Source organism: Phyllobates terribilis, unplaced genomic scaffold (assembly GCF_046119375.1).
Source record: "Phyllobates terribilis strain yellow unplaced genomic scaffold, ASM4611937v1 Scaffold_8__6_contigs__length_399053987, whole genome shotgun sequence".
In the NCBI taxonomy this organism is placed as follows: domain Eukaryota; kingdom Metazoa; phylum Chordata; class Amphibia; order Anura; family Dendrobatidae; genus Phyllobates; species Phyllobates terribilis.
The window spans coordinates 348,244,932-348,270,945 of record NW_027362768.1 but is presented as its reverse complement, the minus strand read 5'-3'; the positions used below and the strand labels follow the sequence as shown (position 1 = coordinate 348,270,945).

General features: G+C 45.4%; 20 non-coding genes across 20 annotated transcripts; all 20 read right to left on the bottom strand.

Annotated features, from left to right (window-relative positions):
- Positions 1-445: 445 nt before the first annotated feature.
- On the bottom strand, positions 446-636 carry LOC141158962 (U2 spliceosomal RNA). Its single transcript, XR_012248980.1, has one exon. It is a non-coding gene; the product is annotated as a U2 spliceosomal RNA (small nuclear RNA).
- Positions 637-1,751: 1,115 nt separating this feature from the next.
- On the bottom strand, positions 1,752-1,942 carry LOC141158960 (U2 spliceosomal RNA). The gene has a single exon (XR_012248978.1). It is a non-coding gene; the product is annotated as a U2 spliceosomal RNA (small nuclear RNA).
- A 1,120-nt stretch (positions 1,943-3,062) lies between these two features.
- On the bottom strand, positions 3,063-3,253 carry LOC141159501 (U2 spliceosomal RNA). The gene has a single exon (XR_012249507.1). It is a non-coding gene; the product is annotated as a U2 spliceosomal RNA (small nuclear RNA).
- Positions 3,254-4,373: 1,120 nt separating this feature from the next.
- LOC141158959 (U2 spliceosomal RNA) lies at positions 4,374-4,564 on the bottom strand. Its single transcript, XR_012248977.1, has one exon. It is a non-coding gene; the product is annotated as a U2 spliceosomal RNA (small nuclear RNA).
- A 1,117-nt stretch (positions 4,565-5,681) lies between these two features.
- On the bottom strand, positions 5,682-5,872 carry LOC141160026 (U2 spliceosomal RNA). The gene has a single exon (XR_012250016.1). It is a non-coding gene; the product is annotated as a U2 spliceosomal RNA (small nuclear RNA).
- Positions 5,873-6,988: 1,116 nt separating this feature from the next.
- Positions 6,989-7,179, bottom strand: LOC141159424 (U2 spliceosomal RNA). The gene has a single exon (XR_012249431.1). It is a non-coding gene; the product is annotated as a U2 spliceosomal RNA (small nuclear RNA).
- A 1,119-nt stretch (positions 7,180-8,298) lies between these two features.
- On the bottom strand, positions 8,299-8,489 carry LOC141158958 (U2 spliceosomal RNA). The gene has a single exon (XR_012248976.1). It is a non-coding gene; the product is annotated as a U2 spliceosomal RNA (small nuclear RNA).
- A 1,119-nt stretch (positions 8,490-9,608) lies between these two features.
- Positions 9,609-9,799, bottom strand: LOC141158957 (U2 spliceosomal RNA). Its single transcript, XR_012248975.1, has one exon. It is a non-coding gene; the product is annotated as a U2 spliceosomal RNA (small nuclear RNA).
- Positions 9,800-10,915: 1,116 nt separating this feature from the next.
- On the bottom strand, positions 10,916-11,106 carry LOC141158956 (U2 spliceosomal RNA). Its single transcript, XR_012248974.1, has one exon. It is a non-coding gene; the product is annotated as a U2 spliceosomal RNA (small nuclear RNA).
- A 1,118-nt stretch (positions 11,107-12,224) lies between these two features.
- LOC141158955 (U2 spliceosomal RNA) lies at positions 12,225-12,415 on the bottom strand. Its single transcript, XR_012248973.1, has one exon. It is a non-coding gene; the product is annotated as a U2 spliceosomal RNA (small nuclear RNA).
- Positions 12,416-13,531: 1,116 nt separating this feature from the next.
- On the bottom strand, positions 13,532-13,722 carry LOC141158954 (U2 spliceosomal RNA). The gene has a single exon (XR_012248972.1). It is a non-coding gene; the product is annotated as a U2 spliceosomal RNA (small nuclear RNA).
- Positions 13,723-14,843: 1,121 nt separating this feature from the next.
- LOC141158953 (U2 spliceosomal RNA) lies at positions 14,844-15,034 on the bottom strand. The gene has a single exon (XR_012248971.1). It is a non-coding gene; the product is annotated as a U2 spliceosomal RNA (small nuclear RNA).
- Positions 15,035-16,153: 1,119 nt separating this feature from the next.
- LOC141159710 (U2 spliceosomal RNA) lies at positions 16,154-16,344 on the bottom strand. Its single transcript, XR_012249710.1, has one exon. It is a non-coding gene; the product is annotated as a U2 spliceosomal RNA (small nuclear RNA).
- Positions 16,345-17,463: 1,119 nt separating this feature from the next.
- On the bottom strand, positions 17,464-17,654 carry LOC141158952 (U2 spliceosomal RNA). The gene has a single exon (XR_012248970.1). It is a non-coding gene; the product is annotated as a U2 spliceosomal RNA (small nuclear RNA).
- Positions 17,655-18,774: 1,120 nt separating this feature from the next.
- Positions 18,775-18,965, bottom strand: LOC141158950 (U2 spliceosomal RNA). The gene has a single exon (XR_012248969.1). It is a non-coding gene; the product is annotated as a U2 spliceosomal RNA (small nuclear RNA).
- Positions 18,966-20,082: 1,117 nt separating this feature from the next.
- On the bottom strand, positions 20,083-20,273 carry LOC141158948 (U2 spliceosomal RNA). Its single transcript, XR_012248967.1, has one exon. It is a non-coding gene; the product is annotated as a U2 spliceosomal RNA (small nuclear RNA).
- A 1,119-nt stretch (positions 20,274-21,392) lies between these two features.
- On the bottom strand, positions 21,393-21,583 carry LOC141159709 (U2 spliceosomal RNA). Its single transcript, XR_012249709.1, has one exon. It is a non-coding gene; the product is annotated as a U2 spliceosomal RNA (small nuclear RNA).
- Positions 21,584-22,702: 1,119 nt separating this feature from the next.
- LOC141158947 (U2 spliceosomal RNA) lies at positions 22,703-22,893 on the bottom strand. Its single transcript, XR_012248966.1, has one exon. It is a non-coding gene; the product is annotated as a U2 spliceosomal RNA (small nuclear RNA).
- A 1,119-nt stretch (positions 22,894-24,012) lies between these two features.
- Positions 24,013-24,203, bottom strand: LOC141158946 (U2 spliceosomal RNA). The gene has a single exon (XR_012248965.1). It is a non-coding gene; the product is annotated as a U2 spliceosomal RNA (small nuclear RNA).
- A 1,111-nt stretch (positions 24,204-25,314) lies between these two features.
- On the bottom strand, positions 25,315-25,505 carry LOC141158945 (U2 spliceosomal RNA). Its single transcript, XR_012248964.1, has one exon. It is a non-coding gene; the product is annotated as a U2 spliceosomal RNA (small nuclear RNA).
- Between the last annotated feature and the right edge of the window lie 509 nt (positions 25,506-26,014).

Genomic DNA, 26,014 nt, shown 5'->3' with positions numbered 1-26,014 from the left:
GCAGCAGAGTAACCAGCTCACATACCTGTTAGCTCAGGTGAGTTTAAAAGGCTGCTGTTGATAACAAGGGCATTTGCTAAATAGATGGTGTGTATGCAACAATATACTGAAAGGTCAATTATATTGTGCAGCTTATCTCACCACCTGTAGTTATTTAGGTGAAAGCTCCAAAATGCTTGCCTAATATGTCTGTTTATCCAAAAGGAAGTATAGAGGGAGAGCTAGATAGATAGCATTGCATTACATTACATGGCAAAGCAATGCACAGTTGCTGAAGTTGAACCAAAATGAGCTTGTCATCTGGCTTCTGCAACTTTTAACATGAAAAATCCAATGAGGAGAAGAAAAGCAAAGCCAAGGAGTCCATCCCAAAATCCGACAAACAAGCCAAATGAACAAAAAGCATTGAATTCAATTCTTTCTGATTTTAGAAACTGCATTAAAGAAGGGGTGCACCGGTCCTGGAGATACTGCAATACCAGGTCAATGCGTGGAGTGGACAGAGCAAGCTCTTTTTCCATCTCCCTGTTCTAAAAATCCATTTAATATATGGTCCCCAGATAGGGGACGTATCAGATATTAAACTGATAAGAACAGATACTACACTTGATCTTAGCCAAAAGGCCGAGAAGCGATAACCAGAATTGGTTTCCGACTACGGTGCCACCCAAGGATTCTGAAAAGTCCATTTGTGGAGATGGCCACCTGGACTCCCGTTAAGAAGACATGCTGTCAACCTCTAGATCCCTCACATGCCTGCACTTTTCGGCTTACTGCTGCTGCAATCCACGCGTTTTAGATCTGCATAACTCCACCTCTTTTAGCACAGTACCCTCAACCCCCGGCTGTTCCCACCCGCCTCAACACCGTTGGAAGGGAGGAGAACCAATTAAGGCGGGGGGGGGGTGGAACGAGCAGCTGTCTACCCTTAGCAGGAGGGTTGCTGATTAATTACCTCTCCTGCTGCTGCTGCTGCTGGCTGTCCAGCAGCAGACTGAAGGTGGCTGCTGCTGTGCGCAGGTATATAAAGGCTCAGAGCCTATTATGACACGCGCAGCCAGCGTTCCATTGCCACATTCCGTCTACTGCAGGCGGGATACCTGGATGGCTGAATGTCACTGAGAAGCTCACAGAGACCGCCATAAGCAACAGTTTAAAAGAATGCCACAGACTAATCAACCAAACTTTTTGGGTTGGTTTCTCTTTTATAGTCTGCAGGCATTAAATGAAAGAAGTCAGTGTTCCAGCAGAGGGAGACAACGTTTCAGAAAAGGCATTGTAGCAAACCAAAAAAGAAATTTTAAGCGCAGCAGAGTAACCAGCTCACATACCTGTTAGCTCAGGTGAGTTTAAAAGGCTGCTGTTGATAACAAGGGCATTTGCTAAATAGATGGTGTGTGTGCAACAATATACTGAAAGGTCAATTATATTGTGCAGCTTATCTCACCACCTGTAGTTATTTAGGTGAAAGCTCCAAAATGCTTGCCTAATATGTCTGTTTATCCAAAAGGAAGTATAGAGGGAGAGCTAGATAGATAACATTGCATTACATTACATGGCAATGCAATGCACAGTTGCTGAAGTTGAACCAAAATGAGCTTGTCATCTGGCTTCTGCAACTTTTAACATGAAAAATCCAATGAGGAGAAGAAAAGCAAAGCCAAAGAGTCCATCCCAAAATCCGACAAACAAGCCAAATGAACAAAAAGCATTGAATTCAATTCTTTCTGATTTTAGAAACTGCATTAAAGAAGGGGTGCACCGGTCCTGGAGATACTGCAATACCAGGTCAATGCGTGGAGTGGACAGAGCAAGCTCTTTTTCCATCTCCCTGTTCTAAAAATCCATTTAATATATGGTCCCCAGATAGGGGACGTATCAGATATTAAACTGATAAGAACAGATACTACACTTGATCTTAGCCAAAAGGCCGAGAAGCGATAACCAGAATTGGTTTCCGACTACGGTGCCACCCAAGGATTCTGAAAAGTCCATTTGTGGAGATGGCCACCTGGACTCCCGTTAAGAAGACATGCTGTCAACCTCTAGATCCCTCACATGCCTGCAGTTTTCGGCTTGCTGCTGCTGCAATCCACGCGTTTTAGATCTGCATAACTCCACCTCTTTTAGCACAGTACCCTCAACCCCCGGCTGTTCCCACCCGCCTCAACACCGTTGGAAGGGAGGAGAACCAATTAAGGCGGGGGGGGGGGGTGGAACGAGCAGCTGTCTACCCTTAGCAGGAGGGTTGCTGATTAATTACCTCTCCTGCTGCTGCTGCTGCTGCTGGCTGTCCAGCAGCAGACTGAAGGTGGCTGCTGCTGTGCGCAGGTATATAAAGGCTCAGAGCCTATTATGACACGCGCAGCCAGCGTTCCATTGCCACATTCCGTCTACTGCAGGCGGGATACCTGGATGGCTGAATGTCACTGAGAAGCTCACAGAGACCGCCATAAGCAACAGTTTAAAAGAATGCCACAGACTAATCAACCAAACTTTTTGGGTTGGTTTCTCTTTTATAGTCTGCAGGCATTAAATGAAAGAAGTCAGTGTTCCAGCAGAGGGAGACAACGTTTCAGAAAAGGCATTGTAGCAAACCAAAAAAGAAATTTTAAGCGCAGCAGAGTAACCAGCTCACATACCTGTTAGCTCAGGTGAGTTTAAAAGGCTGCTGTTGATAACAAGGGCATTTGCTAAATAGATGGTGTGTGTGCAACAATATACTGAAAGGTCAATTATATTGTGCAGCTTATCTCACCACCTGTAGTTATTTAGGTGAAAGCTCCAAAATGCTTGCCTAATATGTCTGTTTATCCAAAAGGAAGTATAGAGGGAGAGCTAGATAGATAGCATTGCATTACATTACATGGCAATGCAATGCACAGTTGCTGAAGTTGAACCAAAATGAGCTTGTCATCTGGCTTCTGCAACTTTTAACATGAAAAATCCAATGAGGAGAAGAAAAGCAAAGCCAAAGAGTCCATCCCAAAATCCGACAAACAAGCCAAATGAACAAAAAGCATTGAATTCAATTCTTTCTGATTTTAGAAACTGCATTAAAGAAGGGGTGCACCGGTCCTGGAGATACTGCAATACCAGGTCAATGCGTGGAGTGGACAGAGCAAGCTCTTTTTCCATCTCCCTGTTCTAAAAATCCATTTAATATATGGTCCCCACATAGGGGACGTATCAGATATTAAACTGATAAGAACAGATACTACACTTGATCTTAGCCAAAAGGCCGAGAAGCGATAACCAGAATTGGTTTCCGACTACGGTGCCACCCAAGGATTCTGAAAAGTCCATTTGTGGAGATGGCCACCTGGACTCCCGTTAAGAAGACATGCTGTCAACCTCTAGATCCCTCACATGCCTGCACTTTTCGGCTTGCTGCTGCTGCAATCCACGCGTTTTAGATCTGCATAACTCCACCTCTTTTAGCACAGTACCCTCAACCCCCGGCTGTTCCCACCTGCCTCAACACCGTTGGAAGGGAGGAGAACCAATTAAGGCGGGGGGGGGGGGTGGAACGAGCAGCTGTCTACCCTTAGCAGGAGGGTTGCTGATTAATTACCTCTCCTGCTGCTGCTGCTGCTTCTGGCTGTCCAGCAGCAGACTGAAGGTGGCTGCTGCTGTGCGCAGGTATATAAAGGCTCAGAGCCTATTATGACACGCGCAGCCAGCGTTCCATTGCCACATTCCGTCTACTGCAGGCGGGATACCTGGATGGCTGAATGTCACTGAGAAGCTCACAGAGACCGCCATAAGCAACAGTTTAAAAGAATGCCACAGACTAATCAACCAAACTTTTTGGGTTGGTTTCTCTTTTATAGTCTGCAGGCATTAAATGAAAGAAGTCAGTGTTCCAGCAGAGGGAGACAACGTTTCAGAAAAGGCATTGTAGCAAACCAAAAAAGAAATTTTAAGCGCAGCAGAGTAACCAGCTCACATACCTGTTAGCTCAGGTGAGTTTAAAAGGTTGCTGTTGATAACAAGGGCATTTGCTAAATAGATGGTGTGTGTGCAACAATATACTGAAAGGTCAATTATATTGTGCAGCTTATCTCACCACCTGTAGTTATTTAGGTGAAAGCTCCAAAATGCTTGCCTAATATGTCTGTTTATCCAAAAGGAAGTATAGAGGGAGAGCTAGATAGATAGCATTGCATTACATTACATGGCAATGCAATGCACAGTTGCTGAAGTTGAACCAAAATGAGCTTGTCATCTGGCTTCTGCAACTTTTAACATGAAAAATCCAATGAGGAGAAGAAAAGCAAAGCCAAAGAGTCCATCCCAAAATCCGACAAACAAGCCAAATGAACAAAAAGCATTGAATTCAATTCTTTCTGATTTTAGAAACTGCATTAAAGAAGGGGTGCACCGGTCCTGGAGATACTGCAATACCAGGTCAATGCGTGGAGTGGACAGAGCAAGCTCTTTTTCCATCTCCCTGTTCTAAAAATCCATTTAATATATGGTCCCCAGATAGGGGACGTATCAGATATTAAACTGATAAGAACAGATACTACACTTGATCTTAGCCAAAAGGCCGAGAAGCGATAACCAGAATTGGTTTCCGACTACGGTGCCACCCAAGGATTCTGAAAAGTCCATTTGTGGAGATGGCCACCTGGACTCCCGTTAAGAAGACATGCTGTCAACCTCTAGATCCCTCACATGCCTGCACTTTTCGGCTTGCTGCTGCTGCAATCCACGCGTTTTAGATCTGCATAACTCCACCTCTTTTAGCACAGTACCCTCAACCCCCAGCTGTTCCCACCCGCCTCAACACCGTTGGAAGGGAGGAGAACCAATTAAGGCGGGGGGGGGTGGAACGAGCAGCTGTCTACCCTTAGCAGGAGGGTTGCTGATTAATTACCTCTCCTGCTGCTGCTGCTGCTGCTGGCTGTCCAGCAGCAGACTGAAGGTGGCTGCTGCTGTGCGCAGGTATATAAAGGCTCAGAGCCTATTATGACACGCGCAGCCAGCGTTCCATTGCCACATTCCGTCTACTGCAGGCGGGATACCTGGATGGCTGAATGTCACTGAGAAGCTCACAGAGACCGCCATAAGCAACAGTTTAAAAGAATGCCACAGACTAATCAACCAAACTTTTTGGGTTGGTTTCTCTTTTATAGTCTGCAGGCATTAAATGAAAGAAGTCAGTGTTCCAGCAGAGGGAGACAACGTTTCAGAAAAGGCATTGTAGCAAACCAAAAAAGAAATTTTAAGCGCAGCAGAGTAACCAGCTCACATACCTGTTAGCTCAGGTGAGTTTAAAAGGCTGCTGTTGATAACAAGGGCATTTGCTAAATAGATGGTGTGTGTGCAACAATATACTGAAAGGTCAACTATATTGTGCAGCTTATCTCACCACCTGTAGTTATTTAGGTGAAAGCTCCAAAATGCTTGCCTAATATGTCTGTTTATCCAAAAGGAAGTATAGAGGGAGAGCTAGATAGATAGCATTGCATTACATTACATGGCAATGCAATGCACAGTTGCTGAAGTTGAACCAAAATGAGCTTGTCATCTGGCTTCTGCAACTTTTAACATGAAAAATCCAATGAGGAGAAGAAAAGCAAAGCCAAAGAGTCCATCCCAAAATCCGACAAACAAGCCAAATGAACAAAAAGCATTGAATTCAATTCTTTCTGATTTTAGAAACTGCATTAAAGAAGGGGTGCACCGGTCTTGGAGATACTGCAATACCAGGTCAATGCGTGGAGTGGACAGTGCAAGCTCTTTTTCCATCTCCCTGTTCTAAAAATCCATTTAATATATGGTCCCCAGATAGGGGACGTATCAGATATTAAACTGATAAGAACAGATACTACACTTGATCTTAGCCAAAAGGCCGAGAAGCGATAACCAGAATTGGTTTCCGACTACGGTGCCACCCAAGGATTCTGAAAAGTCCATTTGTGGAGATGGCCACCTGGACTCCCGTTAAGAAGACATGCTGTCAACCTCTAGATCCCTCACATGCCTGCACTTTTCGGCTTGCTGCTGCTGCAATCCACGCGTTTTAGATCTGCATAACTCCACCTCTTTTAGCACAGTACCCTCAACCCCCGGCTGTTCCCACCCGCCTCAACACCGTTGAAAGGGAGGAGAACCAATTAAGGCGGGGGGGGGGGTGGAACGAGCAGCTGTCTACCCTTAGCAGGAGGGTTGCTGATTAATTACCTCTCCTGCTGCTGCTGCTGCTGGCTGTCCAGCAGCAGACTGAAGGTGGCTGCTGCTGTGCGCAGGTATATAAAGGCTCAGAGCCTATTATGACACGCGCAGCCAGCGTTCCATTGCCACATTCCGTCTACTGCAGGCGGGATACCTGGATGGCTGAATGTCACTGAGAAGCTCACAGAGACCGCCATAAGCAACAGTTTAAAAGAATGCCACAGACTAATCAACCAAACTTTTTGGGTTGGTTTCTCTTTTATAGTCTGCAGGCATTAAATGAAAGAAGTCAGTGTTCCAGCAGAGGGAGACAACGTTTCAGAAAAGGCATTGTAGCAAACCAAAAAAGAAATTTTAAGCACAGCAGAGTAACCAGCTCACATACCTGTTAGCTCAGGTGAGTTTAAAAGGCTGCTGTTGATAACAAGGGCATTTGCTAAATAGATGGTGTGTGTGCAACAATATACTGAAAGGTCAATTATATTGTGCAGCTTATCTCACCACCTGTAGTTATTTAGGTGAAAGCTCCAAAATGCTTGCCTAATATGTCTGTTTATCCAAAAGGAAGTATAGAGGGAGAGCTAGATAGATAGCATTGCATTGCATTACATGGCAATGCAATGCGCAGTTGCTGAAGTTGAACCAAAATGAGCTTGTCATCTGGCTTCTGCAACTTTTAACATGAAAAATCCAATGAGGAGAAGAAAAGCAAAGCCAAAGAGTCCATCCCAAAATCCGACAAACAAGCCAAATGAACAAAAAGCATTGAATTCAATTCTTTCTGATTTTAGAAACTGCATTAAAGATGGGGTGCACCGGTCCTGGAGATACTGCAATACCAGGTCAATGCGTGGAGTGGACAGAGCAAGCTCTTTTTCCATCTCCCTGTTCTAAAAATCCATTTAATATATGGTCCCCAGATAGGGGACGTATCAGATATTAAACTGATAAGAACAGATACTACACTTGATCTTAGCCAAAAGGCCGAGAAGCGATAACCAGAATTGGTTTCCGACTACGGTGCCACCCAAGGATTCTGAAAAGTCCATTTGTGGAGATGGCCACCTGGACTCCCGTTAAGAAGACATGCTGTCAACCTCTAGATCCCTCACATGCCTGCACTTTTCGGCTTGCTGCTGCTGCAATCCACGCGTTTTAGATCTGCATAACTCCACCTCTTTTAGCACAGTACCCTCAACCCCCGGCTGTTCCCACCCGCCTCAACACCGTTGGAAGGGAGGAGAACCAATTAAGGCGGGGGGGGGGGTGGAACGAGCAGCTGTCTACCCTTAGCAGGAGGGTTGCTGATTAATTACCTCTCCTGCTGCTGCTGCTGCTGTTGGCTGTCCAGCAGCAGACTGAAGGTGGCTGCTGCTGTGCGCAGGTATATAAAGGCTCAGAGCCTATTATGACACGCGCAGCCAGCGTTCCATTGCCACATTCCGTCTACTGCAGGCGGGATACCTGGATGGCTGAATGTCACTGAGAAGCTCACAGAGACTGCCATAAGCAACAGTTTAACAGAATGCCACAGACTAATCAACCAAACTTTTTGGGTTGGTTTCTCTTTTATAGTCTGCAGGCATTAAATGAAAGAAGTCAGTGTTCCAGCAGAGGGAGACAACGTTTCAGAAAAGGCATTGTAGCAAACCAAAAAAGAAATTTTAAGCGCAGCAGAGTAACCAGCTCACATACCTGTTAGCTCAGGTGAGTTTAAAAGGCTGCTGTTGATAACAAGGGCATTTGCTAAATAGATGGTGTGTGTGCAACAATATACTGAAAGGTCAATTATATTGTGCAGCTTATCTCACCACCTGTAGTTATTTAGGTGAAAGCTCCAAAATGCTTGCCTAATATGTCTGTTTATCCAAAAGGAAGTATAGAGGGAGAGCTAGATAGATAGCATTGCATTACATTACATGGCAATGCAATGCACAGTTGCTGAAGTTGAACCAAAATAAGCTTGTCATCTGGCTTCTGCAACTTTTAACATGAAAAATCCAATGAGGAGAAGAAAAGCAAAGCCAAAGAGTCCATCCCAAAATCCGACAAACAAGCCAAATGAACAAAAAGCATTGAATTCAATTCTTTCTGATTTTAGAAACTGCATTAAAGAAGGGGTGCACCGGTCCTGGAGATACTGCAATACCAGGTCAATGCGTGGAGTGGACAGAGCAAGCTCTTTTTCCATCTCCCTGTTCTAAAAATCCATTTAATATATGGTCCCCAGATAGGGGACGTATCAGATATTAAACTGATAAGAACAGATACTACACTTGATCTTAGCCAAAAGGCCGAGAAGCGATAACCAGAATTGGTTTCCGACTACGGTGCCACCCAAGGATTCTGAAAAGTCCATTTGTGGAGATGGCCACCTGGACTCCCGTTAAGAAGACATGCTGTCAACCTCTAGATCCCTCACATGCCTGCACTTTTCGGCTTGCTGCTGCTGCAATCCACGCGTTTTAGATCTGCATAACTCCACCTCTTTTAGCACAGTACCCTCAACCCCCGGCTGTTCCCACCCGCCTCAACACCGTTGAAAGGGAGGAGAACCAATTAAGGCGGGGGGGGGGGTGGAACGAGCAGCTGTCAACCCTTAGCAGGAGGGTTGCTGATTAATTACCTCTCCTGCTGCTGCTGCTGCTGCTGGCTGTCCAGCAGCAGACTGAAGGTGGCTGCTGCTGTGCGCAGGTATATAAAGGCTCAGAGCCTATTATGACACGCGCAGCCAGCGTTCCATTGCCACTTTCCGTCTACTGCAGGCGGGATACCTGGATGGCTGAATGTCACTGAGAAGCTCACAGAGACCGCCATAAGCAACAGTTTAAAAGAATGCCACAGACTAATCAACCAAACTTTTTGGGTTGGTTTCTCTTTTATAGTCTGCAGGCATTAAATGAAAGAAGTCAGTGTTCCAGCAGAGGGAGACAACGTTTCAGAAAAGGCATTGTAGCAAACCAAAAAAGAAATTTTAAGCGCAGCAGAGTAACCAGCTCACATACCTGTTAGCTCAGGTGAGTTTAAAAGGCTGCTGTTGATAACAAGGGCATTTGCTAAATAGATGGTGTGTGTGCAACAATATACTGAAAGGTCAATTATATTGTGCAGCTTATCTCACCACCTGTAGTTATTTAGGTGAAAGCTCCAAAATGCTTGCCTAATATGTCTGTTTATCCAAAAGGAAGTATAGAGGGAGAGCTAGATAGATAGCATTGCATTACATTACATGGCAATGCAATGCACAGTTGCTGAAGTTGAACCAAAATGAGCTTGTCATCTGGCTTCTGCAACTTTTAACATGAAAAATCCAATGAGGAGAAGAAAAGCAAAGCCAAAGAGTCCATCCCAAAATCCGACAAACAAGCCAAATGAACAAAAAGCATTGAATTCAATTCTTTCTGATTTTAGAAACTGCATTAAAGAAGGGGTGCACCGGTCCTGGAGATACTGCAATACCAGGTCAATGCGTGGAGTGGACAGAGCAAGCTCTTTTTCCATCTCCCTGTTCTAAAAATCCATTTAATATATGGTCCCCAGATAGGGGACGTATCAGATATTAAACTGATAAGAACAGATACTACACTTGATCTTAGCCAAAAGGCCGAGAAGCGATAACCAGAATTGGTTTCCGACTACGGTGCCACCCAAGGATTCTGAAAAGTCCATTTGTGGAGATGGCCACCTGGACTCCCGTTAAGAAGACATGCTGTCAACCTCTAGATCCCTCACATGCCTGCACTTTTCGGCTTGCTGGTGCTGCAATCCACGCGTTTAAATCTGCATAACTCCACCTCTTTTAGCACAGTACCCTCAACCCCCGGCTGTTCCCACCCGCCTCAACACCGTTGGAAGGGAGGAGAACCAATTAAGGTGGGGGGGGGTGGAACGAGCAGCTGTCTACCCTTAGCAGGAGGGTTGCTGATTAATTACCTCTCCTGCTGCTGCTGCTGCTGCTGGCTGTCCAGCAGCAGACTGAAGGTGGCTGCTGCTGTGCGCAGGTATATAAAGGCTCAGAGCCTATTATGACACGCGCAGCCAGCGTTCCATTGCCACATTCCGTCTACTGCAGGCGGGATACCTGGATGGCTGAATGTCACTGAGAAGCTCACAGAGACCGCCATAAGCAACAGTTTAAAAGAATGCCACAGACTAATCAACCAAACTTTTTGGGTTGGTTTCTCTTTTATAGTCTGCAGGCATTAAATGATGGATGTCAGTGTTCCAGCAGAGGGAGACAACGTTTCAGAAAAGGCATTGTAGCAAACCAAAAAAGAAATTTTAAGCGCAGCAGAGTAACCAGCTCACATACCTGTTAGCTCAGGTGAGTTTAAAAGGCTGCTGTTGATAACAAGGGCATTTGCTAAATAGATGGTGTGTGTGCAACAATATACTGAAAGGTCAATTATATTGTGCAGCTTATCTGACCACCTGTAGTTATTTAGGTGAAAGCTCCAAAATGCTTGCCTAATATGTCTGTTTATCCAAAAGGAAGTATAGAGGGAGAGCTAGATAGATAGCATTGCATTACATTACATGGCAATGCAATGCACAGTTGCTGAAGTTGAACCAAAATGAGCTTGTCATCTGGCTTCTGCAACTTTTAACATGAAAAATCCAATGAGGAGAAGAAAAGCAAAGCCAAAGAGTCCATCCCAAAATCCGACAAACAAGCCAAATGAACAAAAAGCATTGAATTCAATTCTTTCTGATTTTAGAAACTGCATTAAAGAAGGGGTGCACCGGTCCTGGAGATACTGCAATACCAGGTCAATGCGTGGAGTGGACAGAGCAAGCTCTTTTTCCATCTCCCTGTTCTAAAAATCCATTTAATATATGGTCCCCAGATAGGGGACGTATCAGATATTAAACTGATAAGAACAGATACTACACTTGATCTTAGCCAAAAGGCCGAGAAGCGATAACCAGAATTGGTTTCCGACTACGGTGCCACCCAAGGATTCTGAAAAGTCCATTTGTGGAGATGGCCACCTGGACTCCCGTTAAGAAGACATGCTGTCAACCTCTAGATCCCTCACATGCCTGCACTTTTCGGCTTGCTGCTGCTGCAATCCACGCGTTTTAGATCTGCATAACTCCACCTCTTTTAGCACAGTACCCTCAACCCCCGGCTGTTCCCACCCGCCTCAACACCGTTGGAAGGGAGGAGAACCAATTAAGGCGGGGGGGGGGTGGAACGAGCAGCTGTCTACCCTTAGCAGGAGGGTTGCTGATTAATTACCTCTCCTGCTGCTGCTGCTGCTGCTGGCTGTCCAGCAGCAGACTGAAGGTGGCTGCTGCTGTGCGCAGGTATATAAAGGCTCAGAGCCTATTATGACACGCGCAGCCAGCGTTCCATTGCCACATTCCGTCTACTGCAGGCGGGATACCTGGATGGCTGAATGTCACTGAGAAGCTCACAGAGACCGCCATAAGCAACAGTTTAAAAGAATGCCACAGACTAATCAACCAAACTTTTTGGGTTGGTTTCTCTTTTATAGTCTGCAGGCATTAAATGAAAGAAGTCAGTGTTCCAGCAGAGGGAGACAACGTTTCAGAAAAGGCATTGTAGCAAACCAAAAAAGAAATTTTAAGCGCAGCAGAGTAACCAGCTCACATACCTGTTAGCTCAGGTGAGTTTAAAAGGCTGCTGTTGATAACAAGGGCATTTGCTAAATAGATGGTGTGTGTGCAACAATATACTGAAAGGTCAATTATATTGTGCAGCTTATCTCACCACCTGTAGTTATTTAGGTGAAAGCTCCAAAATGCTTGCCTAATATGTCTGTTTATCCAAAAGGAAGTATAGAGGGAGAGCTAGATAGATAGCATTGCATTACATTACATGGCAATGCAATGCACAGTTGCTGAAGTTGAACCAAAATGAGCTTGTCATCTGGCTTCTGCAACTTTTAACATGAAAAATCCAATGAGGAGAAGAAAAGCAAAGCCAAAGAGTCCATCCCAAAATCTGACAAACAAGCCAAATGAACAAAAAGCATTGAATTCAATTCTTTCTGATTTTAGAAACTGCATTAAAGAAGGGGTGCACCGGTCCTGGAGATACTGCAATACCAGGTCAATGCGTGGAGTGGACAGAGCAAGCTCTTTTTCCATCTCCCTGTTCTAAAAATCCATTTAATATATGGTCCCCAGATAGGGGACGTATCAGATATTAAACTGATAAGAACAGATACTACACTTGATCTTAGCCAAAAGGCCGAGAAGCGATAACCAGAATTGGTTTCCGACTACGGTGCCACCCAAGGATTCTGAAAAGTCCATTTGTGGAGATGGCCACCTGGACTCCCGTTAAGAAGACATGCTGTCAACCTCTAGATCCCTCACATGCCTGCACTTTTCGGCTTGCTGCTGCTGCAATCCACGCGTTTTAGATCTGCATAACTCCACCTCTTTTAGCACAGTACCCTCAACCCCCGGCTGTTCCCACCCGCCTCAACACCGTTGGAAGGGAGGAGAACCAATTAAGGCGGGGGGGGGGGTGGAACGAGCAGCTGTCTACCCTTAGCAGGAGGGTTGCTGATTAATTACCTCTCCTGCTGCTGCTGCTGCTGGCTGTCCAGCAGCAGACTGAAGGTGGCTGCTGCTGTGCGCAGGTATATAAAGGCTCAGAGCCTATTATGACACGCGCAGCCAGCGTTCCATTGCCACATTCCGTCTACTGCAGGCGGGATACCTGGATGGCTGAATGTCACTGAGAAGCTCACAGAGACCGCCATAAGCAACAGTTTAAAAGAATGCCACAGACTAATCAACCAAACTTTTTGGGTTGGTTTCTCTTTTATAGTCTGCAGGCATTAAATGAAAGAAGTCAGTGTTCCAGCAGAGGGAGACAACGTTTCAGAAAAGGCATTGTAGCAAACCAAAAAAGAAATTTTAAGCGCAGCAGAGTAACCAGCTCATATACCTGTTAGCTCAGGTGAGTTTAAAAGGCTGCTGTTGATAACAAGGGCATTTGCTAAATAGATGGTGTGTGTGCAACAATATACTGAAAGGTCAATTATATTGTGCAGCTTATCTCACCACCTGTAGTTATTTAGGTGAAAGCTCCAAAATGCTTGCCTAATATGTCTGTTTATCCAAAAGGAAGTATAGAGGGAGAGCTAGATAGATAGCATTGCATTAAATTACATGGCAATGCAATGCACAGTTGCTGAAGTTGAACCAAAATGAGCTTGTCATCTGGCTTCTGCAACTTTTAACATGAAAAATCCAATGAGGAGAAGAAAAGCAAAGCCAAAGAGTCCATCCCAAAATCCGACAAACAAGCCAAATGAACAAAAAGCATTGAATTCAATTCTTTCTGATTTTAGAAACTGCATTAAAGAAGGGGTGCACCGGTCCTGGAGATACTGCAATACCAGGTCAATGCGTGGAGTGGACAGAGCAAGCTCTTTTTCCATCTCCCTGTTCTAAAAATCCATTTAATATATGGTCCCCAGATAGGGGACGTATCAGATATTAAACTGATAAGAACAGATACTACACTTGATCTTAGCCAAAAGGCCGAGAAGCGATAACCAGAATTGGTTTCCGACTACGGTGCCACCCAAGGATTCTGAAAAGTCCATTTGTGGAGATGGCCACCTGGACTCCCGTTAAGAAGACATGCTGTCAACCTCTAGATCCCTCACATGCCTGCACTTTTCGGCTTGCTGCTGCTGCAATCCACGCGTTTTAGATCTGCATAACTCCACCTCTTTTAGCACAGTACCCTCAACCCCCGGCTGTTCCCACCCGCCTCAACACCGTTGGAAGGGAGGAGAACCAATTAAGGCGGGGGGGGGGTGGAACGAGCAGCTGTCTACCCTTAGCAGGAGGGTTGCTGATTAATTACCTCTCCTGCTGCTGCTGCTGCTGCTGCTGGCTGTCCAGCAGCAGACTGAAGGTGGCTGCTGCTGTGCGCAGGTATATAAAGGCTCAGAGCCTATTATGACACGCGCAGCCAGCGTTCCATTGCCACATTCCGTCTACTGCAGGCGGGATACCTGGATGGCTGAATGTCACTGAGAAGCTCACAGAGACCGCCATAAGCAACAGTTTAAAAGAATGCCACAGACTAATCAACCAAACTTTTTGGGTTGGTTTCTCTTTTATAGTCTGCAGGCATTAAATGAAAGAAGTCAGTGTTCCAGCAGAGGGAGACAACGATTCAGACAAGGCATTGTAGCAAACCAAAAAAGAAATTTTAAGCGCAGCAGAGTAACCAGCTCACATACCTGTTAGCTCAGGTGAGTTTAAAAGGCTGCTGTTGATAACAAGGGCATTTGCTAAATAGATGGTGTGTGTGCAACAATATACTGAAAGGTCAATTATATTGTGCAGCTTATCTCACCACCTGTAGTTATTTAGGTGAAAGCTCCAAAATGCTTGCTTAATATGTCTGTTTATCCAAAAGGAAGTATAGAGGGAGAGCTAGAGAGATAGCATTGCATTACATTACATGGCAATGCAATGCACAGTTGCTGAAGTTGAACCAAAATGAGCTTGTCATCTGGCTTCTGCAACTTTTAACATGAAAAATCCAATGAGGAGAAGAAAAGCAAAGCCAAAGAGTCCATCCCAAAATCCGACAAACAAGCCAAATGAACAAAAAGCATTGAATTCAATTCTTTCTGATTTTAGAAACTGCATTAAAGAAGGGGTGCACCGGTCCTGGAGATACTGCAATACCAGGTCAATGCGTGGAGTGGACAGAGCAAGCTCTTTTTCCATCTCCCTGTTCTAAAAATCCATTTAATATATGGTCCCCAGATAGGGGACGTATCAGATATTAAACTGATAAGAACAGATACTACACTTGATCTTAGCCAAAAGGCCGAGAAGCGATAACCAGAATTGGTTTCCGACTACGGTGCCACCCAAGGATTCTGAAAAGTCCATTTGTGGAGATGGCCACTTGGACTCCCGTTAAGAAGACATGCTGTCAACCTCTAGATCCCTCACATGCCTGCACTTTTCGGCTTGCTGCTGCTGCAATCCACGCGTTTTAGATCTGCATAACTCCACCTCTTTTAGCACAGTACCCTCAACCCCCGGCTGTTCCCACCCGCCTCAACACCGTTGGAAGGGAGGAGAACCAATTAAGGCGGGGGGGGGGGTGGAACGAGCAGCTGTCTACCCTTAGCAGGAGGGTTGCTGATTAATTACCTCTCCTGCTGCTGCTGCTGCTGCTGGCTGTCCAGCAGCAGACTGAAGGTGGCTGCTGCTGTGCGCAGGTATATAAAGGCTCAGAGCCTATTATGACACGCGCAGCCAGCGTTCCATTGCCACATTCCGTCTACTGCAGGCGGGATACCTGGATAGCTGAATGTCACTGAGAAGCTCACAGAGACCGCCATAAGCAACAGTTTAAAAGAATGCCACAGACTAATCAACCAAACTTTTTGGGTTGGTTTCTCTTTTATAGTCTGCAGGCATTAAACGAAGGAAGTCAGTGTTCCAGCAGAGGGAGACAACGTTTCAGAAAAGGCATTGTAGCAAACCAAAAAAGAAATTTTAAGCGCAGCAGAGTAACCAGCTCACATACCTGTTAGCTCAGGTGAGTTTAAAAGGCTGCTGTTGATAACAAGGGCATTTGCTAAATAGATGGTGTGTGTGCAACAATATACTGAAAGGTCAATTATATTGTGCAGCTTATCTCACCACCTGTAGTTATTTAGGTGAAAGCTCCAAAATGCTTGCCTAATATGTCTGTTTATCCAAAAGGAAGTATAGAGGGAGAGCTAGATAGATAGCATTGCATTACATTACATGGCAATGCAATGCACAGTTGCTGAAGTTGAACCAAAATGAGCTTGTCATCTGGCTTCTGCAACTTTTAACATGAAAAATCCAATGAAGAGAAGAAAAGAAAAGCCAAAGAGTCCATCCCAAAATCCGACAAACAAGCCAAATGAACAAAAAGCATTGAATTCAATTCTTTCTGATTTTAGAAACTGCATTAAAGAAGGGGTGCACCGGTCCTGGAGATACTGCAATACCAGGTCAATGCGTGGAGTGGACTGAGCAAGCTCTTTTTCCATCTCCCTGTTCTAAAAATCCATTTAATATATGGTCCCCAGATAGGGGACGTATCAGATATTAAACTGATAAGAACAGATACTACACTTGATCTTAGCCAAAAGGCCGAGAAGCGATAACCAGAATTGGTTTCCGACTACGGTGCCACCCAAGGATTCTGAAAAGTCCATTTGTGGAGATGGCCACCTGGACTCCCGTTAAGAAGACATGCTGTCAACCTCTAGATCCCTCACATGCCTGCACTTTTCGGCTTGCTGCTGCTGCAATCCACGCGTTTTAGATCTGCATAACTCCACCTCTTTTAGCACAGTACCCTCAACCCCCGGCTGTTCCCACCCGCCTCAACACCGTTGGAAGGGAGGAGAACCAATTAAGGCGGGGGGGGGGGTGGAACGAGCAGCTGTCTACCCTTAGCAGGAGGGTTGCTGATTAATTACCTCTCCTGCTGCTGCTGCTGCTGCTGGCTGTCCAGCAGCAGACTGAAGGTGGCTGCTGCTGTGCGCAGGTATATAAAGGCTCAGAGCCTATTATGACACGCGCAGCCAGCGTTCCATTGCCACATTCCGTCTACTGCAGGCGGGATACCTGGATGGCTGAATGTCACTGAGAAGCTCACAGAGACCGCCATAAGCAACAGTTTAAAAGAATGTCACAGACTAATCAACCAAACTTTTTGGGTTGGTTTCTCTTTTATAGTCTGCAGGCATTAAATGAAAGAAGTCAGTGTTCCAGCAGAGGGAGACAACGTTTCAGAAAAGGCATTATAGCAAACCAAAAAAGAAATTTTAAGCGCAGCAGAATAACCAGCTCACATACCTGTTAGCTCAGGTGAGTTTAAAAGGCTGCTGTTGATAACAAGGGCATTTGCTAAATAGATGGTGTGTGTGCAACAATATACTGAAAGGTCAATTATATTGTGCAGCTTATCTCACCACCTGTAGTTATTTAGGTGAAAGCTCCAAAATGCTTGCCTAATATGTCTGTTTATCCAAAAGGAAGTATAGAGGGAGAGCTAGATAGATAGCATTGCATTACATTACATGGCAATGCAATGCACAGTTGCTGAAGTTGAACCAAAATGAGCTTGTCATCTGGCTTCTGCAACTTTTAACATGAAAAATCCAATGAGGAGAAGAAAAGCAAAGCCAAAGAGTCCATCCCAAAATCCGACAAACAAGCCAAATGAACAAAAAGCATTGAATTCAATTCTTTCTGATTTTAGAAACTGCATTAAAGAAGGGGTGCACCGGTCCTGGAGATACTGCAATACCAGGTCAATGCGTGGAGTGGACAGAGCAAGCTCTTTTTCCATCTCCCTGTTCTAAAAATCCATTTAATATATGGTCCCCAGATAGGGGACGTATCAGATATTAAACTGATAAGAACAGATACTACACTTGATCTTAGCCAAAAGGCCGAGAAGCGATAACCAGAATTGGTTTCCGACTACGGTGCCACCCAAGGATTCTGAAAAGTCCATTTGTGGAGATGGCCACCTGGACTCCCGTTAAGTAGACATGCTGTCAACCTCTAGATCCCTCACATGCCTGCACTTTTCGGCTTGCTGCTGCTGCAATCCACGCGTTTTAGATCTGCATAACTCCACCTCTTTTAGCACAGTACCCTCAACCCCCGGCTGTTCCCACCCGCCTCAACACCGTTGGAAGGGAGGAGAACCAATTAAGGCGGGGGTGGGGGGTGGAACGAGCAGCTGTCTACCCTTAGCAGGAGGGTTGCTGATTAATTACCTCTCCTGCTGCTGCTGCTGCTGCTGGCTGTCCAGCAGCAGACTGAAGGTGGCTGCTGCTGTGCGCAGGTATATAAAGGCTCAGAGCCTATTATGACACGCGCAGCCAGCGTTCCATTGCCACATTCCGTCTACTGCAGGCGGGATACCTGGATGGCTGAATGTCACTGAGAAGCTCACAGAGACCGCCATAAGCAACAGTTTAAAAGAATGCCACAGACTAATCAACCAAACTTTTTGGGTTGGTTTCTCTTTTATAGTCTGCAGGCATTAAATGAAAGAAGTCAGTGTTCCAGCAGAGGGAGACAACGTTTCAGAAAAGGCATTGTAGCAAACCAAAAAAGAAATTTTAAGCGCAGCAGAGTAACCAGCTCACATACCTGTTAGCTCAGGTGAGTTTAAAAGGCTGCTGTTGATAACAAGGGCATTTGCTAAATAGATGGTGTGTGTGCAACAATATACTGAAAGGTCAATTATATTGTGCAGCTTATCTCACCACCTGTAGTTATTTAGGTGAAAGCTCCAAAATGCTTGCCTAATATGTCTGTTTATCCAAAAGGAAGTATAGAGGGAGAGCTAGATAGATAGCATTGCATTAAATTACATGGCAATGCAATGCACAGTTGCTGAAGTTGAACCAAAATGAGCTTGTCATCTGGCTTCTGCAACTTTTAACATGAAAAATCCAATGAGGAGAAGAAAAGCAAAGCCAAAGAGTCCATCCCAAAATCCGACAAACAAGCCAAATGAACAAAAAGCATTGAATTCAATTCTTTCTGATTTTAGAAACTGCATTAAAGAAGGGGTGCACCGGTCCTGGAGATACTGCAATACCAGGTCAATGCGTGGAGTGGACAGAGCAAGCTCTTTTTCCATCTCCCTGTTCTAAAAATCCATTTAATATATGGTCCCCAGATAGGGGACGTATCAGATATTAAACTGATAAGAACAGATACTACACTTGATCTTAGCCAAAAGGCCGAGAAGCGATAACCAGAATTGGTTTCCGACTACGGTGCCACCCAAGGATTCTGAAAAGTCCATTTGTGGAGATGGCCACCTGGACTCCCGTTAAGAAGACATGCTGTCAACCTCTAGATCCCTCACATGCCTGCACTTTTCGGCTTGCTGCTGCTGCAATCCACGCGTTTTAGATCTGCATAACTCCACCTCTTTTAGCACAGTACCCTCAACCCCCGGCTGTTCCCACCCGCCTCAACACCGTTGGAAGGGAGGAGAACCAATTAAGGCGGGGGGGGGTGGAACGAGCAGCTGTCTACCCTTAGCAGGAGGGTTGCTGATTAATTACCTCTCCTGCTGCTGCTGCTGCTGCTGGCTGTCCAGCAGCAGACTGAAGGTGGCTGCTGCTGTGCGCAGGTATATAAAGGCTCAGAGCCTATTATGACACGCGCAGCCAGCGTTCCATTGCCACATTCCGTCTACTGCAGGCGGGATACCTGGATGGCTGAATGTCACTGAGAAGCTCACAGAGACCGCCATAAGCAACAGTTTAAAAGAATGCCACAGACTAATCAACCAAACTTTTTGGGTTGGTTTCTCTTTTATAGTCTGCAGGCATTAAATGAAAGAAGTCAGTGTTCCAGCAGAGGGAGACAACGTTTCAGACAAGGCATTGTAGCAAACCAAAAAAGAAATTTTAAGCGCAGCAGAGTAACCAGCTCACATACCTGTTAGCTCAGGTGAGTTTAAAAGGCTGCTGTTGATAACAAGGGCATTTGCTAAATAGATGGTGTGTGTGCAACAATATACTGAAAGGTCAATTATATTGTGCAGCTTATCTCACCACCTGTAGTTATTTAGGTGAAAGCTCCAAAATGCTTGCTTAATATGTCTGTTTATCCAAAAGGAAGTATAGAGGGAGAGCTAGATAGATAGCATTGCATTACATTACATGGCAATGCAATGCACAGTTGCTGAAGTTGAACCAAAATGAGCTTGTCATCTGGCTTCTGCAACTTTTAACATGAAAAATCCAATGAGGAGAAGAAAAGCAAAGCCAAAGAGTCCATCCCAAAATCCGACAAACAAGCCAAATGAACAAAAAGCATTGAATTCAATTCTTTCTGATTTTAGAAACTGCATTAAAGAAGGGGTGCACCGGTCCTGGAGATACTGCAATACCAGGTCAATGCGTGGAGTGGACAGAGCAAGCTCTTTTTCCATCTCCCTGTTCTAAAAATCCATTTAATATATGGTCCCCAGATAGGGGACGTATCAGATATTAAACTGATAAGAACAGATACTACACTTGATCTTAGCCAAAAGGCCGAGAAGCGATAACCAGAATTGGTTTCCGACTACGGTGCCACCCAAGGATTCTGAAAAGTCCATTTGTGGAGATGGCCACTTGGACTCCCGTTAAGAAGACATGCTGTCAACCTCTAGATCCCTCACATGCCTGCACTTTTCGGCTTGCTGCTGCTGCAATCCACGCGTTTTAGATCTGCATAACTCCACCTCTTTTAGCACAGTACCCTCAACCCCCGGCTGTTCCCACCCGCCTCAACACCGTTGGAAGGGAGGAGAACCAATTAAGGCGGGGGGGGGGGTGGAACGAGCAGCTGTCTACCCTTAGCAGGAGGGTTGCTGATTAATTACCTCTCCTGCTGCTGCTGCTGCTGCTGGCTGTCCAGCAGCAGACTGAAGGTGGCTGCTGCTGTGCGCAGGTATATAAAGGCTCAGAGCCTATTATGACACGCGCAGCCAGCGTTCCATTGCCACATTCCGTCTACTGCAGGCGGGATACCTGGATGGCTGAATGTCACTGAGAAGCTCACAGAGACCGCCATAAGCAACAGTTTAAAAGAATGCCACAGACTAATCAACCAAACTTTTTGGGTTGGTTTCTCTTTTATAGTCTGCAGGCATTAAACGAAAGAAGTCAGTGTTCCAGCAGAGGGAGACAACGTTTCAGAAAAGGCATTGTAGCAAACCAAAAAAGAAATTTTAAGCGCAGCAGAGTAACCAGCTCACATACCTGTTAGCTCAGGTGAGTTTAAAAGGCTGCTGTTGATAACAAGGGCATTTGCTAAATAGATGGTGTGTGTGCAACAATATACTGAAAGGTCAATTATATTGTGCAGCTTATCTCACCACCTGTAGTTATTTAGGTGAAAGCTCCAAAATGCTTGCCTAATATGTCTGTTTATCCAAAAGGAAGTATAGAGGGAGAGCTAGATAGATAGCATTGCATTACATTACATGGCAATGCAATGCACAGTTGCTGAAGTTGAACCAAAATGAGCTTGTCATCTGGCTTCTGCAACTTTTAACATGAAAAATCCAATGAGGAGAAGAAAAGCAAAGCCAAAGAGTCCATCCCAAAATCCGACAAACAAGCCAAATGAACAAAAAGCATTGAATTCAATTCTTTCTGATTTTAGAAACTGCATTAAAGAAGGGGTGCACCGGTCCTGGAGATACTGCAATACCAGGTCAATGCGTGGAGTGGACTGAGCAAGCTCTTTTTCCATCTCCCTGTTCTAAAAATCCATTTAATATATGGTCCCCAGATAGGGGACGTATCAGATATTAAACTGATAAGAACAGATACTACACTTGATCTTAGCCAAAAGGCCGAGAAGCGATAACCAGAATTGGTTTCCGACTACGGTGCCACCCAAGGATTCTGAAAAGTCCATTTGTGGAGATGGCCACCTGGACTCCCGTTAAGAAGACATGCTGTCAACCTCTAGATCCCTCACATGCCTGCACTTTTCGGCTTGCTGCTGCTGCAATCCACGCGTTTTAGATCTGCATAACTCCACCTCTTTTAGCACAGTACCCTCAACCCCCGGCTGTTCCCACCCGCCTCAACACCGTTGGAAGGGAGGAGAACCAATTAAGGCGGGGGGGGGGGTGGAACGAGCAGCTGTCTACCCTTAGCAGGAGGGTTGCTGATTAAGTACCTCTCCTGCTGCTGCTGCTGCTGCTGGCTGTCCAGCAGCAGACTGAAGGTGGCTGCTGCTGTGCGCAGGTATATAAAGGCTCAGAGCCTATTATGACACGCGCAGCCAGCGTTCCATTGCCACATTCCGTCTACTGCAGGCGGGATACCTGGATGGCTGAATGTCACTGAGAAGCTCACAGAGACCGCCATAAGCAACAGTTTAAAAGAATGTCACAGACTAATCAACCAAACTTTTTGGGTTGGTTTCTCTTTTATAGTCTGCAGGCATTAAATGAAAGAAGTCAGTGTTCCAGCAGAGGGAGACAACGTTTCAGAAAAGGCATTATAGCAAACCAAAAAAGAAATTTTAAGCGCAGCAGAGTAACCAGCTCACATACCTGTTAGCTCAGGTGAGTTTAAAAGGCTGCTGTTGATAACAAGGGCATTTGCTAAATAGATGGTGTGTGTGCAACAATATACTGAAAGGTCAATTATATTGTGCAGCTTATCTCACCACCTGTAGTTATTTAGGTGAAAGCTCCAAAATGCTTGCCTAATATGTCTGTTTATCCAAAAGGAAGTATAGAGGGAGAGCTAGATAGATAGCATTGCATTACATTACATGGCAATGCAATGCACAGTTGCTGAAGTTGAACCAAAATGAGCTTGTCATCTGGCTTCTGCAACTTTTAACATGAAAAATCCAATGAGGAGAAGAAAAGCAAAGCCAAAGAGTCCATCCCAAAATCCGACAAACAAGCCAAATGAACAAAAAGCATTGAATTCAATTCTTTCTGATTTTAGAAACTGCATTAAAGAAGGGGTGCACCGGTCCTGGAGATACTGCAATACCAGGTCAATGCGTGGAGTGGACAGAGCAAGCTCTTTTTCCATCTCCCTGTTCTAAAAATCCATTTAATATATGGTCCCCAGATAGGGGACGTATCAGATATTAAACTGATAAGAACAGATACTACACTTGATCTTAGCCAAAAGGCCGAGAAGCGATAACCAGAATTGGTTTCCGACTACGGTGCCACCCAAGGATTCTGAAAAGTCCATTTGTGGAGATGGCCACCTGGACTCCCGTTAAGTAGACATGCTGTCAACCTCTAGATCCCTCACATGCCTGCACTTTTCGGCTTGCTGCTGCTGCAATCCACGCGTTTTAGATCTGCATAACTCCACCTCTTTTAGCACAGTACCCTCAACCCCCGGCTGTTCCCACCCGCCTCAACACCGTTGGAAGGGAGGAGAACCAATTAAGGCGGGGGGGGGGGTGGAACGAGCAGCTGTCTACCCTTAGCAGGAGGGTTGCTGATTAATTACCTCTCCTGCTGCTGCTGCTGCTGCTGGCTGTCCAGCAGCAGACTGAAGGTGGCTGCTGCTGTGCGCAGGTATATAAAGGCTCAGAGCCTATTATGACACGCGCAGCCAGCGTTCCATTGCCACATTCCGTTTACTGCAGGCGGGATACCTGGATGGCTGAATGTCACTGAGAAGCTCACAGAGACCGCCATAAGCAACAGTTTAAAAGAATGCCACAGACTAATCAACCAAACTTTTTGGGTTGGTTTCTCTTTTATAGTCTGCAGGCATTAAATGAAAGAAGTCAGTGTTCCAGCAGAGGGAGACAACGTTTCAGAAAAGGCATTGTAGCAAACCAAAAAAGAAATTTTAAGCGCAGCAGAGTAACCAGCTCACATACCTGTTAGCTCAGGTGAGTTTAAAAGGCTGCTGTTGATAACAAGGGCATTTGCTAAATAGATGGTGTGTGTGCAACAATATACTGAAAGGTCAATTATATTGTGCAGCTTATCTCACCACCTGTAGTTATTTAGGTGAAAGCTCCAAAATGCTTGCCTAATATGTCTGTTTATCCAAAAGGAAGTATAGAGGGAGAGCTAGATAGATAGCATTGCATTACATTACATGGCAATGCAATGCACAGTTGCTGAAGTTGAACCAAAATGAGCTTGTCATCTGGCTTCTGCAACTTTTAACATGAAAAATCCAATGAGGAGAAGAAAAGCAAAGCCAAAGAGTCCATCCCAAAATCCGACAAACAAGCCAAATGAACAAAAAGCATTGAATTCAATTCTTTCTGATTTTAGAAACTGCATTAAAGAAGGGGTGCACCGGTCCTGGAGATACTGCAATACCAGGTCAATGCGTGGAGTGGACAGAGCAAGCTCTTTTTCCATCTCCCTGTTCTAAAAATCCATTTAATATATGGTCCCCAGATAGGGGACGTATCAGATATTAAACTGATAAGAACAGATACTACACTTGATCTTAGCCAAAAGGCCGAGAAGCGATAACCAGAATTGGTTTCCGACTACGGTGCCACCCAAGGATTCTGAAAAGTCCATTTGTGGAGATGGCCACCTGGACTCCCGTTAAGAAGACATGCTGTCAACCTCTAGATCCCTCACATGCCTGCACTTTTCGGCTTGCTGCTGCTGCAATCCACGCGTTTTAGATCTGCATAACTCCACCTCTTTTAGCACAGTACCCTCAACCCCCGGCTGTTCCCACCCGCCTCAACACCGTTGGAAGGGAGGAGAACCAATTAAGGCGGGGGGGGGGGGTGGAACGAGCAGCTGTCTACCCTTAGCAGGAGGGTTGCTGATTAATTACCTCTCCTGCTGCTGCTGGCTGTCCAGCAGCAGACTGAAGGTGGCTGCTGCTGTGCGCAGGTATATAAAGGCTCAGAGCCTATTATGACACGCGCAGCCAGCGTTCCATTGCCACATTCCGTCTACTGCAGGCGGGATACCTGGATGGCTGAATGTCACTGAGAAGCTCACAGAGACCGCCATAAGCAACAGTTTAAAAGAATGCCACAGACTAATCAACCAAACTTTTTGGGTTGGTTTCTCTTTTATAGTCTGCAGGCATTAAATGAAAGAAGTCAGTGTTCCAGCAGAGGGAGACAACGTTTCAGAAAAGGCATTGTAGCAAACCAAAAAAGAAATTTTAAGCGCAGCAGAGTAACCAGCTCACATACCTGTTAGCTCAGGTGAGTTTAAAAGGCTGCTGTTGATAACAAGGGCATTTGCTAAATAGATGGTGTGTGTGCAACAATATACTGAAAGGTCAATTATATTGTGCAGCTTATCTCACCACCTGTAGTTATTTAGGTGAAAGCTCCAAAATGCTTGCCTAATATGTCTGTTTATCCAAAAGGAAGTATAGAGGGAGAGCTAGATAGATAGCATTGCATTACATTACATGGCAATGCAATGCACAGTTGCTGAAGTTGAACCAAAATGAGCTTGTCATCTGGCTTCTGCAACTTTTAACATGAAAAATCCAATGAGGAGAAGAAAAGCAAAGCCAAAGAGTCCATCCCAAAATCCGACAAACAAGCCAAATGAACAAAAAGCATTGAATTCAATTCTTTCTGATTTTAGAAACTGCATTAAAGAAGGGGTGCACCGGTCCTGGAGATACTGCAATACCAGGTCAATGCGTGGAGTGGACAGAGCAAGCTCTTTTTCCATCTCCCTGTTCTAAAAATCCATTTAATATATGGTCCCCAGATAGGGGACGTATCAGATATTAAACTGATAAGAACAGATACTACACTTGATCTTAGCCAAAAGGCCGAGAAGCGATAACCAGAATTGGTTTCCGACTACGGTGCCACCCAAGGATTCTGAAAAGTCCATTTGTGGAGATGGCCACCTGGACTCCCGTTAAGAAGACATGCTGTCAACCTCTAGATCCCTCACATGCCTGCACTTTTCGGCTTGCTGCTGCTGCAATCCACGCGTTTTAGATCTGCATAACTCCACCTCTTTTAGCACAGTACCCTCAACCCCCGGCTGTTCCCACCCGCCTCAACACCGTTGGAAGGGAGGAGAACCAATTAAGGCGGGGGGGGGGGGGTGGAACGAGCAGCTGTCTACCCTTAGCAGGAGGGTTGCTGATTAATTACCTCTCCTGCTGCTGCTGCTGCTGCTGGCTGTCCAGCAGCAGACTGAAGGTGGCTGCTGCTGTGCGCAGGTATATAAAGGCTCAGAGCCTATTATGACACGCGCAGCCAGCGTTCCATTGCCACATTCCGTCTACTGCAGGCGGGATACCTGGATGGCTGAATGTCACTGAGAAGCTCACAGAGACCG